The sequence below is a fragment of the Asparagus officinalis genome, chromosome 9 (genome assembly GCF_001876935.1).
Source record: "Asparagus officinalis chromosome 9, Aspof.V1, whole genome shotgun sequence".
Classification (NCBI taxonomy): domain Eukaryota; kingdom Viridiplantae; phylum Streptophyta; class Magnoliopsida; order Asparagales; family Asparagaceae; genus Asparagus; species Asparagus officinalis.
Window position 1 is genome coordinate 4,348,118 of NC_033802.1, and position 13,960 is coordinate 4,362,077.

At 36.4% G+C, this 13,960-nt stretch overlaps 1 long non-coding RNA gene across 5 annotated transcripts; it reads left to right on the forward strand.

The window, feature by feature from the left end:
- LOC109824711 lies at window positions 6,873–8,945 on the forward strand. Of its 5 annotated transcripts, XR_002242752.1 has the most exons (8): window positions 6,873–7,017; window positions 7,154–7,193; window positions 7,287–7,386; window positions 7,467–7,705; window positions 7,790–7,913; window positions 8,003–8,095; window positions 8,187–8,284; window positions 8,432–8,945. It is a non-coding gene; the product is annotated as an uncharacterized LOC109824711 (long non-coding RNA). The 5 variants fall into 5 exon arrangements; XR_002242749.1 differs by having other exon boundaries at window positions 6,873–7,193; XR_002242751.1 differs by having other exon boundaries at window positions 7,129–7,386.

Below are 13,960 nucleotides of genomic sequence, written 5' to 3' on the forward strand. Positions count from 1 at the left end.
ATACCCCGTCGCCAATGTTTTACATTGGCAACGGACGTTCGTCGCCAATATGCATTGGAGATGGCATAAACATTGGTGACGGTGTATGTCCGCGCAATATTGGTTTTTTAAAATTGCTGACGCACTATTGTGACGGTTTACCCATCGCCAATAGCGTATTTGCAGACGGACTTGGGCTCGTCGCAAACTATTGGCGACGACACATATTGAAGCACCGTCGCCAATACCCCTCTGTCCCCTTTACCTCTATTGCTACGCGTTAAATGCCTACGTGAACGCCTACCATTGGGCTAGGAAGTATCACACGTAATGTCTGAGCCTAATTAAGGTAGAATAGGGGTGGGTGGGGGATCATTTACTAGTTAATTAAGATATAGTACATTATATATTAACAAGTTACACAGATAACTTGTTAACTTTCTTTGTTAACTTGTTAAGTTACACATGTAACATGTTAGCTTTCGCAGTTAGATTGTTAAGTTACATAGTTAACTTGTTAACTTTCTTTGTTAACTTGTTAAGTTACACGGGTAACATGTTAACTTTTGCAGTTAGATTGTTAAGTTACACAGCTAACTTGTTAACTTTCTTTGTTAACTTGTTAATTTACACAGCTAACATGTTAACTTTATTTGTTCGCTTGTTAAGCTACTCAGATAACATAAGTATATGCCCACCTACATGAACGTTGATGATTTACCTGTTAACTATAATATATAGCAAGTTAACCTGATCTGGTATATACTTACACAAAGCAGAATGCGGTTAACTATAATCCATTACATGTTAACTATAGTTGATTAGCTGTTAACTCTTACATGTAACTTGTTAACTATAATAAATATCTTGTTAACTCTTAATCCATAAATTAACATGTTAACCATAAGTATATGTCAACCTACAAAGTAGATCTGTAGTTGTATAACATTACACCCCAGAGATGTTAACTATAATCTATACAAGCTGAAGGGTAAAGATTATTTTCAGTTGTTTAGCTAAGATTCTTCCTCAGACTGTACAATTGCGACTCATGCAGTCATATTTAATTCTGGGTCATCCACGCCTAGTGTGCCCTTGATCTTTTTGAATTCCAGACCTTTTGTCAGCTCCGCGACAAGCCTTGCACGTACTACTCTGACGAATCATCGGCCGACATAACATGCAATACATCACCTTTCTGGAGAATAGCCCAAACATAAAGGTAAACGTAAATCCCACATTCGTAGCTACAAATCACAAAATAAAAATACATATTAAAGGTTAGTTTTGGTGACGATAATTCTTTAATAAAATAGTGTTCATTTCCAACGTACCTTCCATTTTGAGGCTCGCATGGGATTTCCTTATATTGAAATGTCCTACAGACTTTTTCAAGATCAAATGCGGCCTTCATATGGTCCATGAGGTTTATAATTTTGTTAACGGGCTCAAGGTAAGCAGTGTGAGTTACCAAACTATAGTGCAAAACTAAATTTTTATCCAATCTAACTTCGACACAATGCCAATGGTCATGACAAACAATTGGGAAAGTGAATATTGATCAGCCATCGGCAATATGTTGTTGTATATAAAGTTCATATAGTTGCTACAGTCTGCAGATGCGGCTGGTCTTCATAGAGTGAATGTTGTTTTACAAAAATAAGACAATAAGCAAGAGCGATCTTTAACATGTTAACCATTATAGTTAACATGTTAACCACATGTTAACTATTGTGGTTAACATGCTAGCTATTATAGTTAACATGTTAACTGTTAGCTTTAACGTGTTAACTACTGTGGTTAACATGTTAACTACTGTGGTTAACATGTTAACTATTATGGTTATCATGTTAACCATTCTATTTAACATGTTAACTATTGTGGTTAACATGTTAACTATTATAAGAGTAACTATAATATTGTTACCTTGTTAACTATTATTTATAAACTGATAACTATAAAAGCTTTAGATGTTAATTATAATATGAGTAACAAGCTTACGCTGAAATATGTTGATACGATCCCCTACTGCTTGTTTAAAGCAACGTTCTCAGGCAACTGCAACAATTGTCGTAATCTATCTAAGATGGCCTCTGTTACCTGCAATCAATTATGCAAATGTTACACTTTCAAATCACAATGACTCACTCAATATGTAACGTGCTTAAAGATTACGTTACTTTGTCATCGAGCCTTCCCCCGCGGAGCAAATAGAGTAGTTCCGTGAAAATAATTGTGTTGTTATTAGTAATGATGACATCGACGTGCCTTAAAAGCAATAAATTACGGAGGGTTAAAATCTAAATCATTAAAGTTAACATCTAAACGCGCAAACATAACAATCAACTAACAGAGGTTCACAACTTATTAGAGAGAGTTAACATTAAATTCCTAAACGTTAATATCTTAAAATGTAAAATCACACTACAACAGACATGTCTTTTAGCGACCAACTTTTTTGCGAGAAAATTATTTTCCTCAACAAATATCACTTTCGACGAGGAAAATATTGTTTCCTCGGTAAATATCAGTAGGTCTTCTACGAGGAATATATTTTCCTCACAGTAGACCACCTTCTACGATGAAAATTTTAGTTCCTCTCTAAAGATGATAATGATTTGGTCTCCTAACTAGTTATTTTATTGGCGAGGAAATATGAGATTTTGGTGATGAACTTTTTCATCGTGAAATGCACATTTAACGAGGAAATAATCATTTCATCGCTATTCATTTGGCGGAAAATAGAGGAAAACCCGCCAAATGTAACAGCGACAAAGTATGATTTCCTCGCTAAAGATGCATAATCTGCAAGGAACCGTTTTCTCATCAAAAGAATCAATTAGCGAAGAAATAATAGTTTCCTCATTATTAGTTTGACGGAAAAAAAAAACCTCGCCAATTTCAATGGTGACAATTTTAAGGCTTCCTCGCTAAAAGTTTTTGTTTTTACGAGGAACCGTTTCCTCGTTAAAAAGAACCTATTAGCGAGGAAATTATAGTTTCCTCACTATTAATTTGGCGGAAAAATTTGCAACTCCCGCCAAATTCATTGACGGCAAATTAAAGGTTTCCTCACTAAAATTTTTGTTTTACGAGGAACTGTTTCCTTGTTAAAAAAACCAATTAGCGAGGAAATAGTAGTTTCCTCATTATTAGTTTGGCGGAAAAATGTGCAAAACCCGCCAATTTTAATAGCAACGAATTTAAGGCTTCCTCCCTAAAAGTTTTTGCTTTACGAGGAACCGTTTTGTCGTAAAAAAGAACCTATTAGCGAGGAAATTATAGTTTTCTCATTATTAATTTGGCGGAAAAATGTGCAACACCCGCCGGATTCATTGACGCCAAATTGAAGGTTTCCTCACTATTTTTTTTGTTTTACGAGGAACCCTTTCCTCGTTAAAAGAATCAATTAGCGAGAAAGTAATAGTTTCCTCATTATTAGTTTGGCGAAAAAATGTGCAAAATCCGCCAAATTCAATGGCGACAAATTTAAGGCTTCCTCACTAAAATATTTTGTTTTGCGAGAAATCATTTCCTTGTTAAAAAACCAATCACCGAGGAAATAATAATATCCTCATTATTCGTTGGCGAAAATTTTGGTGGGAATTTGGGTTAAAAGTAGGCGGGTACTTAAAGAAAAGAGCGGGCCTCTAATATCAATGGCCTAACAAATGTCCATATACAAGTCAACAATCGTGGGCCAATTTAGATTTTTTTTGAATAAATGTCCAGCACGTGGTAAATCTCTAGTATGGATAGAAATAAGGATTTGGTTTGTCTGGTTGATGGTTCCTTTTTGTAGGTTTTTGCACAATTCACATGAAGATTAACAACCAATTAATATTTATTCAGGTTCAAAGGGATCCCAATGCTAAAGGATTGCTCACAAATCTGATAAGATTTAAACAATTTACGATTTTTAAATATACATTTATTTTAAACTTCTGAAATTAGATTATGTTAATAGATAATATTGACTTCTAAAAATAGATTAAACCAAATGTACAATGAAATCTCTTATTCCTATTTGGCATAATGTTTAAGGTATATGGTGACCATGCTTCAATATCAATGGAGAATCGTATGTGTGTGTGTATAAACTATTTGCGATTTTTTTGAATATACATTGATTTCAGACTTCTGAAAACAGATTTTGTTACACTAGTAGAAAAACAACCAAATTAGACGGAACAACCTAGACGGAAAAAATTTCCGTCTAGATTGAGGAAAACTACACGAAAATTTTTCGTCTAAATTGTTCCGTCTAGTTTGAGTCATTCTAGACAGAAATTTCTATCTAGAATACCAATCTAAACGGAATAAATTTTTTTAAAATAAAAAAACTCAACCTATACGGAAATTTCCGTCTAGATTGCAATCTAGACAAAAAATTTCGTCTACGTTGATCTTAAAAAAAATACAAAAACCCCAAAACCTAATCCCCAGCCGCCACCGACCCACCCCGCCGACCCCTCGACGGAATCGCCTCGAGAAAGCCCTCGTTCTTCCTTTGCTCGCCCTTTCTGCTCCTCTTTCTCCTTCGGCAAGCCCCTCAATTTCTCCGTTTCCAATCTCTCTATCGCCGCCACCGCCGCCGCTTCAAAACCCTTGACCGTCGTCGCCTCCTCCAAGAAGGCCGTTGCCGTACTCAAGGGGAACTCCGAGGTCGAGGGCGTCGTCACTCTCCTTCAAGAAGACGATGGTTATTTGCTCCCCTTGCCTTTTGATTTTCGCTGCTCAAAGTTTGGATTTTGATCAATGATTTATCGCATTTCACGGATTGAACTAGTACCACATAGTATTAACGAGCGATCAAAAGTTTTTTTTTCTTATTGCTGCTTATGGAATCATTATCTCGAAATGCAATTTTTTGCATTTTTTTCAAGTTAAATTAGCCAATTAGGGAAAAAGAATCTATTCTAGAGAAGGAAGTTACATAACATCAACACGCTGATAGATGTGCCGCACTACAGATAATTTCACAAATAGTTGAATTACAGTGTTGAGCATATCTTTATTGTTTGTTTGAAGAAATGTTAAGTTTGATGCATATGTGGCACGATGAAAATATAGTAACTGCAGGACATGGATATGAGGAATATGCAGAAAGTGTAATGTTGAAATCATGTGCTGTCCAGATGGTATTTCATGTTAACAGTGGCCAACATATGTAGGAAGATTTATGTTGTAATTTTTTATGACGGGTATTACGCTATCTTGATTTATGTTTTAATCTTGCTGATTTTCTTTTGTTCCTATTCACAATTCTTCATGTGTATTTAGATTTCATTGGCTGGCCCTAATGCAGTCATTGGAAGAGCATTTGTAGTTCATGAGCTGGAGGATGACCTGGGTAAAGGTGAGCTTTGTGTTCCTAAGTTTTTATTTTCTGAAGATCAAAAGATTGCTGCATTAAAGAGAGCAGAGGAACCTCAAAGAGATTTAACATCCCACTATCCTTCATTCATTAAGCCTATGGTTCGATCACATGTATCTGGTGGTTTTTGGCTTGTAAGTTAAAAATCACTCCTACCACTAAATTGAGTCTCGAGCTATCAAGTGAAATCAATGTCACTTGTTCCTGAAGTGTTTGTATTTTATTATCATTAAGGGACTTCCGACAAAGTTTTGCAAAGAAAACTTTTCTCCTAATGAGCTGAGAGTGATTCTAGAAGATGAGAAGGGTAAGGAACATGATGTCCTGTACCTTGGGAGGAAGAATGGTCTTAGTGGTGGACGGAGAGGCTTTGCAATAGATCATAATTTAGAAGATGGGGATGTCTTAGTATTTGAACTAAGCGAGCCGACAAGATTTAAGGTAATATTGAATTTCACTTTTTTTAAGTGCCTAGTGCCTACTATGGTAAACCTTACTCTCCATGATGTGCAACCTTCCGTTATGATTTTAGTCGTTTGCATCAAATAGTTATTTTTCGTAGTGCAGATTCTTTTGTTCACGGGTTACTTGATTTTGTTTTGACTTTTTGTTCCTGTAGATTAATTGTATTGATAGTCTATAGTTATGTATTTTGGTTCTAAAACTATCCATAAGTACTATGAAACGACAATGTATTGAAATATTGAAATTTAGGGAGATAAATCTAGTCCAGTAATGACAATTAGCAGAATTCATGGGCTTCCATACATATAACTGATGTACATGGTGATCATAAGTTCATAACAATTATCATATGTGATGTTTCAATCCCAGGTCGTGTGTTTTCCTCAAATAGTTGTATATGTTTTAATCACTTTGCATGGAGCTCAACATGTTGTCTTTATTCTACTAAAATAAACTTATTTTGACCACCTTATGGATGTTCATAGTAAGGATCTCTTTTTCCCCTCGATGAGATGGCTGGTGGATCTCCAAAATCAATTTGATCATGTAGTAATATTATAGTGATCATCCATCATAATGACCTTCACAAATCTCAGGACATCTTCAATACCCTTTATCCGAGCTTTTGCTTTCTCATAACAAACATCTTTTGAACTCTGAATGTTGCTTGATTCATAGAAGGATTACCTGAGTCATAGATAAACCCGAGTTCAAATGTATCAAACGTTAGCTCACCGTTTGCAACGGACACACAAGACATTAGTAACTTCCCCGGTCGAACTTCAGTCAGTCGTTTGTGTAAGTAGTTGTATGTCATTAATGATGTTCCATACCCTAACATATTCCTTTCTTACATCACGTCAGGTACGCATTATAAAGGCGATTGAGGGAGAATCACCTGAAACGGACAAACTTGCAGATTGTGCCGCTGCACTTTCCAAGTCTAAAGGATCGAGTGGAACGAAGGAGGAAATTCAGGCAGTTTCGAAGAAACGATCCCTCAAAACTGGCTCCGCGAAGGAAGCGCTAAAGGCAACAAAACGCGGACGTAGATAGAGTAGTACCTCAGCGTGTTTGCTTATGGTCTGGCCGTTTTTTGTTATTATCTTTTTTGTGGTCTGATCAGTTCTAGTATTGAAAACTGGTAAGCATCCATGCAGCAGGAAGTGCTTATATAGTGAAAAGGATGTTGACAGGTAACATTGTTTCTGCTGGCACTTGCTATTTAATGCTGCTTCATTTTGAAGTTATTTTCAATCAATTAGTTTGAAATGAATGAAACTGATGATTTTTGGGTAATGTTAAAGATTCTGTGTTTTGTACTACTGGCAGATTATTTGATGGATTTATTTGATGATTGAGCAAATTGCGGGTAATAACCCCTCCCATCTATACTTTTAGTAGCACTTATTAAGTCTCAAATTATTTAAAAGCACTAACACTTCTTGATTTACGAGGTACAAAGTGGGTATCTGTGATTTACACTGATCAGCCAGTGGTAAACACCATAGCTGAAGAGCAAGATGATAATGTGATGTCAGATATTAACCAGGAGCCTCCTTCAGGTATACAAAACATTATATACATATATTTTGAGAATTAAACATACGTATGTGTTATGTTCTTAATAAAAATTATGTCAAAGGTACAACCAAAAAGGTGCGAGGGAAGACAAGAGGAGTGAATGCAGATAAGGTGTTCTCCCAATTGAATTCTAAAATACCTGTGACTTTGACTGAAGAAAATGGCAGACCTACGGGCCCTTATGCTGAGATGTTTGCAAATGAAATTGGTTACACAATTCGAAACTACGCCCCACTGAATGTGGAAAAATGGAAGAAGATTGAAAAAGCAGATGTGGAGAACTTGATCAAAAGAACCCAAGTTAGTGATTTGTTTTGCTATAGGCATTATATTGGTTGCTTTGATTTGTTATATTTAGTTTGACATGAAATTATACCTGTGCAGAATAAGTTTGAATTTGACATGTCGCTCCCTTGGGTCCAGAGATATGTAATCATAACATGAAGCTGTCAAGACTCAGGAAGAATGGGAGTTTCTTTGCACTCATTTTTCTAGTGAAAAGTTTAAGGTATAATATCTTTTTTTATTTTTCTCCACGCATTACATTTTTTCTTTTTTCATTTACTTCTTTCTAATTGTATGTCTTAATAATTTTAGATTCGCTCAGAGAAGAATGTTCTTAATAGGTCAAAGTTGACATATCACCACAAAGCTGGGTCAAAATCATTTATGTCACACCAAGAGCAAATTGTAAGACACTTTTTAGTTTTGCTTATAAATTTGTAACTTAATTGTGTACATATATATATGCTGAAAAAGAAAATTTGTTTGAATGCAATAGGCAGCACATACTGGAGAGATGCAAGGTTCAATTGATCGTTTTGAAACAGAGTATAGAAGCACAAAAAAATGATGGGACTTGGGAGCAAAGAAAAATGGGTAAGTAACATGTCAATGATACATGGTTTTATAATATTTTAAGAATATAGGTGAACCTGATATTACTGTTCTAAAGAGGATTATATTGATTAGGTTGTAATTGAGAAGTTGCATATGATTGAACTGGATATATTTTTTTATTTATAGGATCAAATGATAAAGATGCGAGCAGATACCGCTCAACCTGATGGAACTCGAACAATGACAGAGGAGGAAATTTGTGCAAAAGTTTCCAGTCAAATCAGGCTACATTAAGGGCTGTGGTTTTGGTCCTAGACCATCACCATTAAGGTTCTCTTGTTCTTCGATGAATGAAATGTCTAAAAGAATAAAGAGTTGTAAGAACAGCTTCAAGAGACCTAACAACTTGTAGGAACTCAACAACAAAAGATCGATGCGTGAAATGAGGCAATCCAAAGATTGGAGGAGCAAGCCAAAAAGTTTGAGGAGTTTATGACTAATTTTTTCAGGCAACATCCATCAGCTTAGTATTCTTAGTGAACTTAAACTTGGAGAAATATTTCTTTGATCCTGTTGCATTTGTTATTTTTTTAGGCTAGCATTGTTACTTATGGTAGAAACTTGCTTGTTTTATTTATTTTAATTGTTTTGATGTACTGTGGTGACAATTAATGACAATTATTTATATTTTGAGCGTTTTTCTCGTAATAGCATTATTATTGATGAAATAAAATTTTCTCATTATAAGTTTTCTCGCTATATATTTAGGTCGATGAAAGTAAAATTTCCTCATTATAGAGTATATTGCTTACGTCGACAAAAACATATTTCCTCGCTATAGTGAAACAACCTAGAACGGCAAAAGTAATTTTCCTCGTTATAGATCATATAACCTATATCGACAAATGTAAATTTCCTCGTAATTGAACTTTTTTGGCGAGGAATATGAGGTACAACCTACAACGACAAATTTAAATGTCCTCGTCTTTGAGTCCCTTTACTGAGGAACTGTTTCCACGAGAAAAAGATACATATAATGAAGAAAATCAATTTCCTCGTTAAAGATTTACGTTTGGTGAGGAACAGTTTCCTCGTTGAAAGATACTTACAACGACGAAAATAGTTTTTTTAGAACTTTTATTATATATAAATTAAATGTTATTCATGTATCATTGGCGAGGAATCTGTAGTTTAGCGATGAAAAAGGTATGAGATTAGGAGAGGAAAAATATCGAGGCTAAAGAGTAACAACGAGAAAAGAATGTATTCATCGCAAAAATAATTTCGCGAGAAATTATAATATTCCTCGCAGAAACTTTTCTTGACCACCCTATTGCGAGGAAATGGTGACCAAAGTTTTTTCCTCGCCAACACACTACGACGTGGAAATCTCGACTTTCAACGACAAAATTGTTCCTCGCGGATTAGCTTTTCTGTTGTAGTGTCAGCACTTACGGGCTACATTTCTGCTTGCAGTAATGCGCGAGCCATTTGTTCTCCTCAGCTGAGAGTTTAGCTGCCATATTGTTTGGTATTCTGTAGTTATGTACACAAGCCTCATCGCTATCCAACACTCGTAAGCTAAACATACCTACATCAGGAATACCCTCATTCGCCTCTTTTAAGGCAACACGATCAACATCTGTCAAATACGTGCTTTTTAGCACTCCCACTTGGCAACGCTATCATCATAGTAAACTGTTATTTTTTCTACATTGTCACTGACAACAATTGGTTCTTCTTTGTGCTCCCCTTCTTTACGCTCCCCTCCCTTAGCCTTCGGTTTCTTTTCCTCACTGAACGGTATCCTAACCAGTTGACTTTTCTTGGTTGCTCTTGTGCTTGGAGCTCTACTCTTTATAACCCACATAGTTTTTGCTCACCGGCTTTCTCGACCTCTTCATTCTTTTGCTGAGTGGAACATTCTCAACCCTACCTTCCTCCTCTTGCACAGACGTATGCACATCAAAAAATGCCAGTCCTTTTGTCTCCTCCGCCACATCAGATCTCTCCTCAACCAACTGCTTGTCCTCCTCATCCTCGATCACTTCGTCTCTCTCTTCGTTCTTGTCCTCTTCATTCTTGGTCACTTCCTCAACCTCTTCATTCTTGGTCACTTCGTCTCTCTTCATTCTTGTCCTCTTCGTCCTCAAATACGAGCTCATTATCAAGGTTTTCTCCATCGACATCATACTTGTCCTCTTCTTCCACGGTTGGCTTTCCTTTCATCTGCTGTGCAATAAGCTTCTTCACATTATCCTTTAAAACCAATGGATCTACTATGCCACTAAATCCCTCCAACCCCCTAACCTTTTCGTTAAGTCTACGAATCTCGTTCATGAAGGTTTGACAATACATTTTCTTGGAGACCTTCAATGCACGGCATATTCTCTGGTTTACTTTAGCAGGATTTCTCCAAAATTTTAGCTGCTCCTCAACTGATAACGCCTTAATCTCATCTTCCTTTTGGAAAGCATCATCAATGGCTTTTGACAAAATCTATAATTTAGAAATAAGAAACAATTAACATGTTGCTTATAAATGTTAACAATTAAAAGCCTACAGTTAACACATACAAATTAAAGGTTAATAGTTCATCTAATATACTTAATGTACACTGATTTAGCATCTTAGAACTTACCAAACCTGTTGACCATCTCTTCTCATTTTCCTTCTCTTCTTCCTTCTTTTCACTCTTCTTTTCTTCTTCAATCTTCATCCTCCTATATGCTGCTTTCTTCTCCTTCATAAATTTTCTCGGCGAAGGTCGTATCCGTTTCTTTCCTACGACTGGAAATTGTGGTTGAATCCCTTCACTTCTAATCCTCGTATGATCATCTTCCCTCATCAATGGTCTTCTGAGTGGATATTTCTCTACCTATGGGCCAAATTCAGCTATTGGTTTATGTACAACATGGATGTTAGTTTTTTCAGCCCTGGCAACTATTGTCCCCTTTCGGAAAGAGCTAGACTTCTCACCAATCATCACCCAGTTAATGAGGGGTGGCTTGAATCTATTGCTCAGGGCATATCTTTTAATCCCTGTCATTTCATCATAGTGCCAAAGCTGCAAACAAATAATACATGTTAATCAGTTAGTATACACTACTAATATTTTAAACATGAATATAGTTAACAAAACTGAACTGAAATATAGTTAACACTGACAATACAAACTTTAACACTGGCCACAATATAATTAACATGAACCTGAATATAGTTAACACCAGCACCTTAAAATAGTTAACATAAACCAGTTAACCTTAATGATTTTTTAACTTAAGTTGACAGAATACAGACAAGCGTTCACATGCACAGGTTAACCACAATAATATAAAATATTTAATACAACTTACAGGGATCAAAGGCATACATCCAGGTACATAGCTAACTCCTGACCTCTTCAGACCTTCCCTGACAATCTTAATTCATTTCTTCGTCTGATCATAGATGTATTCCCCCAGGCCACATTCCTCACTCTTTCAATTGAATCAACATATTTGAACAAGAGCCTTGGGATGCCTTAGACACTGCTAGGGTACCACATCATCGACACATCATAATGTTTGATTTCTCTTCTTTTGCAGCAAGATTCTCGAAGTAGAACTAACACGAAATCAGCTAGAGCTAACACAAAAACCAATAGAACTAATAAGAACTGCAATAGAACTAACATAGCCACTAGAACCAGCACTTATATTAGAACTAACTCTAGTTGAAAGTAGAACTAACACGGAATCAGCTAAAGCTAACACAAGAACCACTGTAATTAATATGAGCTGCAATAGAACTAACATAGCCATTAGAACCAACACTTCTACTAGAACTAACTCTAGCTGGAAGTAGAACTAACAAGAAATGAGGTAGAACTAACTTGATCTCAACTAGAGCTAACACTTACTCCATTAGAACTAACGCAAAGTTAGACCTATCAAGAAATGAGATAGAACTAACAGAATCTCGACTAGATCTAACAAGTAGTCCACTAGAACTAAACGCTCGACTAGATCTAACAAGAAATGAGATAGAACTAACATGATTTCGATTAGATCTAACATGTAGTCCACTAGAAATAACGTTCAACTAGAGCTGCACAGAAATGCGATAGAACTAACAAGATATCAATTAGCGCTAACACTTACTACATTAGAACTAACACGAAGTTAGAGCTAATAAGAACTGTAAAATATACATTTCCAATTAAATATACATACATTATTGTATTTGTATAAACATGTCATTCATCACTATACGATGATCCGTCTTTATGCCCTTGGTCACAACCAGCAATTAATAATTGTGCGGCAAGTCTTGCTCATATAGCTTCAAGGATATCGTCCGGAGGCGTCACGCGCAATGTCGAGCGACTTTTAATTATTGCTTGCATAAAGAGGTAGACGAACACACCATAGTCATAGCTGCAACATAGAATGTGTATGTTAGTTTTTTCCACAATATCTCTAGATAAACAATTAAAATATTAGAACTAACATCCCTCTTTGTTGCTCGCAATTGATGGCTTTATATTTAAATTCTCTGCGCACCCTTGCACTAACAAAATCAGCTTGCTGGTGATCAAAATAGTTTATGCTTTTATTAACAGGATCCATCCAAGCATCATGGTTAGCAGAACTATAATGTTTGACGACTTATTCTTTCAAATCAACCTCCACCAGATGCCAGTGATCGTCCCTGACCATATGAATCAACAGATGATCTATGCGGACGACGATAAATTTTTTAATATATGACAAAAATAGCATGTTCCGACTCGTATCCATAGAGTGAGTGCTGCAAACCAAGTAATGTATGCGTTGAAATAAAAGAGAGAATCTAGGATTATGCATAAGAGTTGATAGAACTAACATGAAATACATTAGAAATAACAGGAACTCAACTAAAACTAATAGGTACTCCATTAGAACTAACCCGAATTTAATTAAAACTAACACCAACTCCATTAGAATTAACATGCACCCCAGATAGAAATAACATGCATTTCAGCTAGAACTAACACGTTAATTTAGACCTAACATGTACTTACAAGAAAGAACTGTAGACGTCAAAAATTACCTACGGGCTCTTGCACGCAGCTCGAGGCAGAGAGAAGACGATGAACCTCACTATCCGAGTCACAGAAGCTTAATTGACGTCGATAAGCGCATGAAGCAAGTCGACGAACGGTGTGAAGCAATGAAACTGCAGAATAACAAAGATACGAACTGAACGGGAGCTACGCTTCGCTTATGAAAAAAACGAAACGCCTCTCGTGTTCCATCAACTCCATGTATGGCTCAACCATGAGAGCTTGTAGATCTCCTTGTCGGCTTTCATACGCACTTTGAATAATACAATTCCGAGTTCGGACGACGAAGATACAGCAAAAACAATAGTTGGTCATAACCGAACTGACGAGCGAAACGACAAGGAAGATAGGGCTCTATGTGGCAACGACCCTTCACCCGAAGGACGAGGTATCCAACACGGATGTTCACCAACCAACGGAAACAACCAATATCAAGGAAAGTCTGACCGGCCCCTGATTTCTTCTCATCAATCAATACACCGTCATAACGACCCGAAAAATAAAGAAAATATTTGAAGAGTGAGCATGGTATCGAGATACATGCACGACCCCGGGAATGATCATTAGGAGGCCGTGAAGTGGATTCTACGGTATGTTCGAGGCACCGTGGATGTTGGGTTATTATTCCA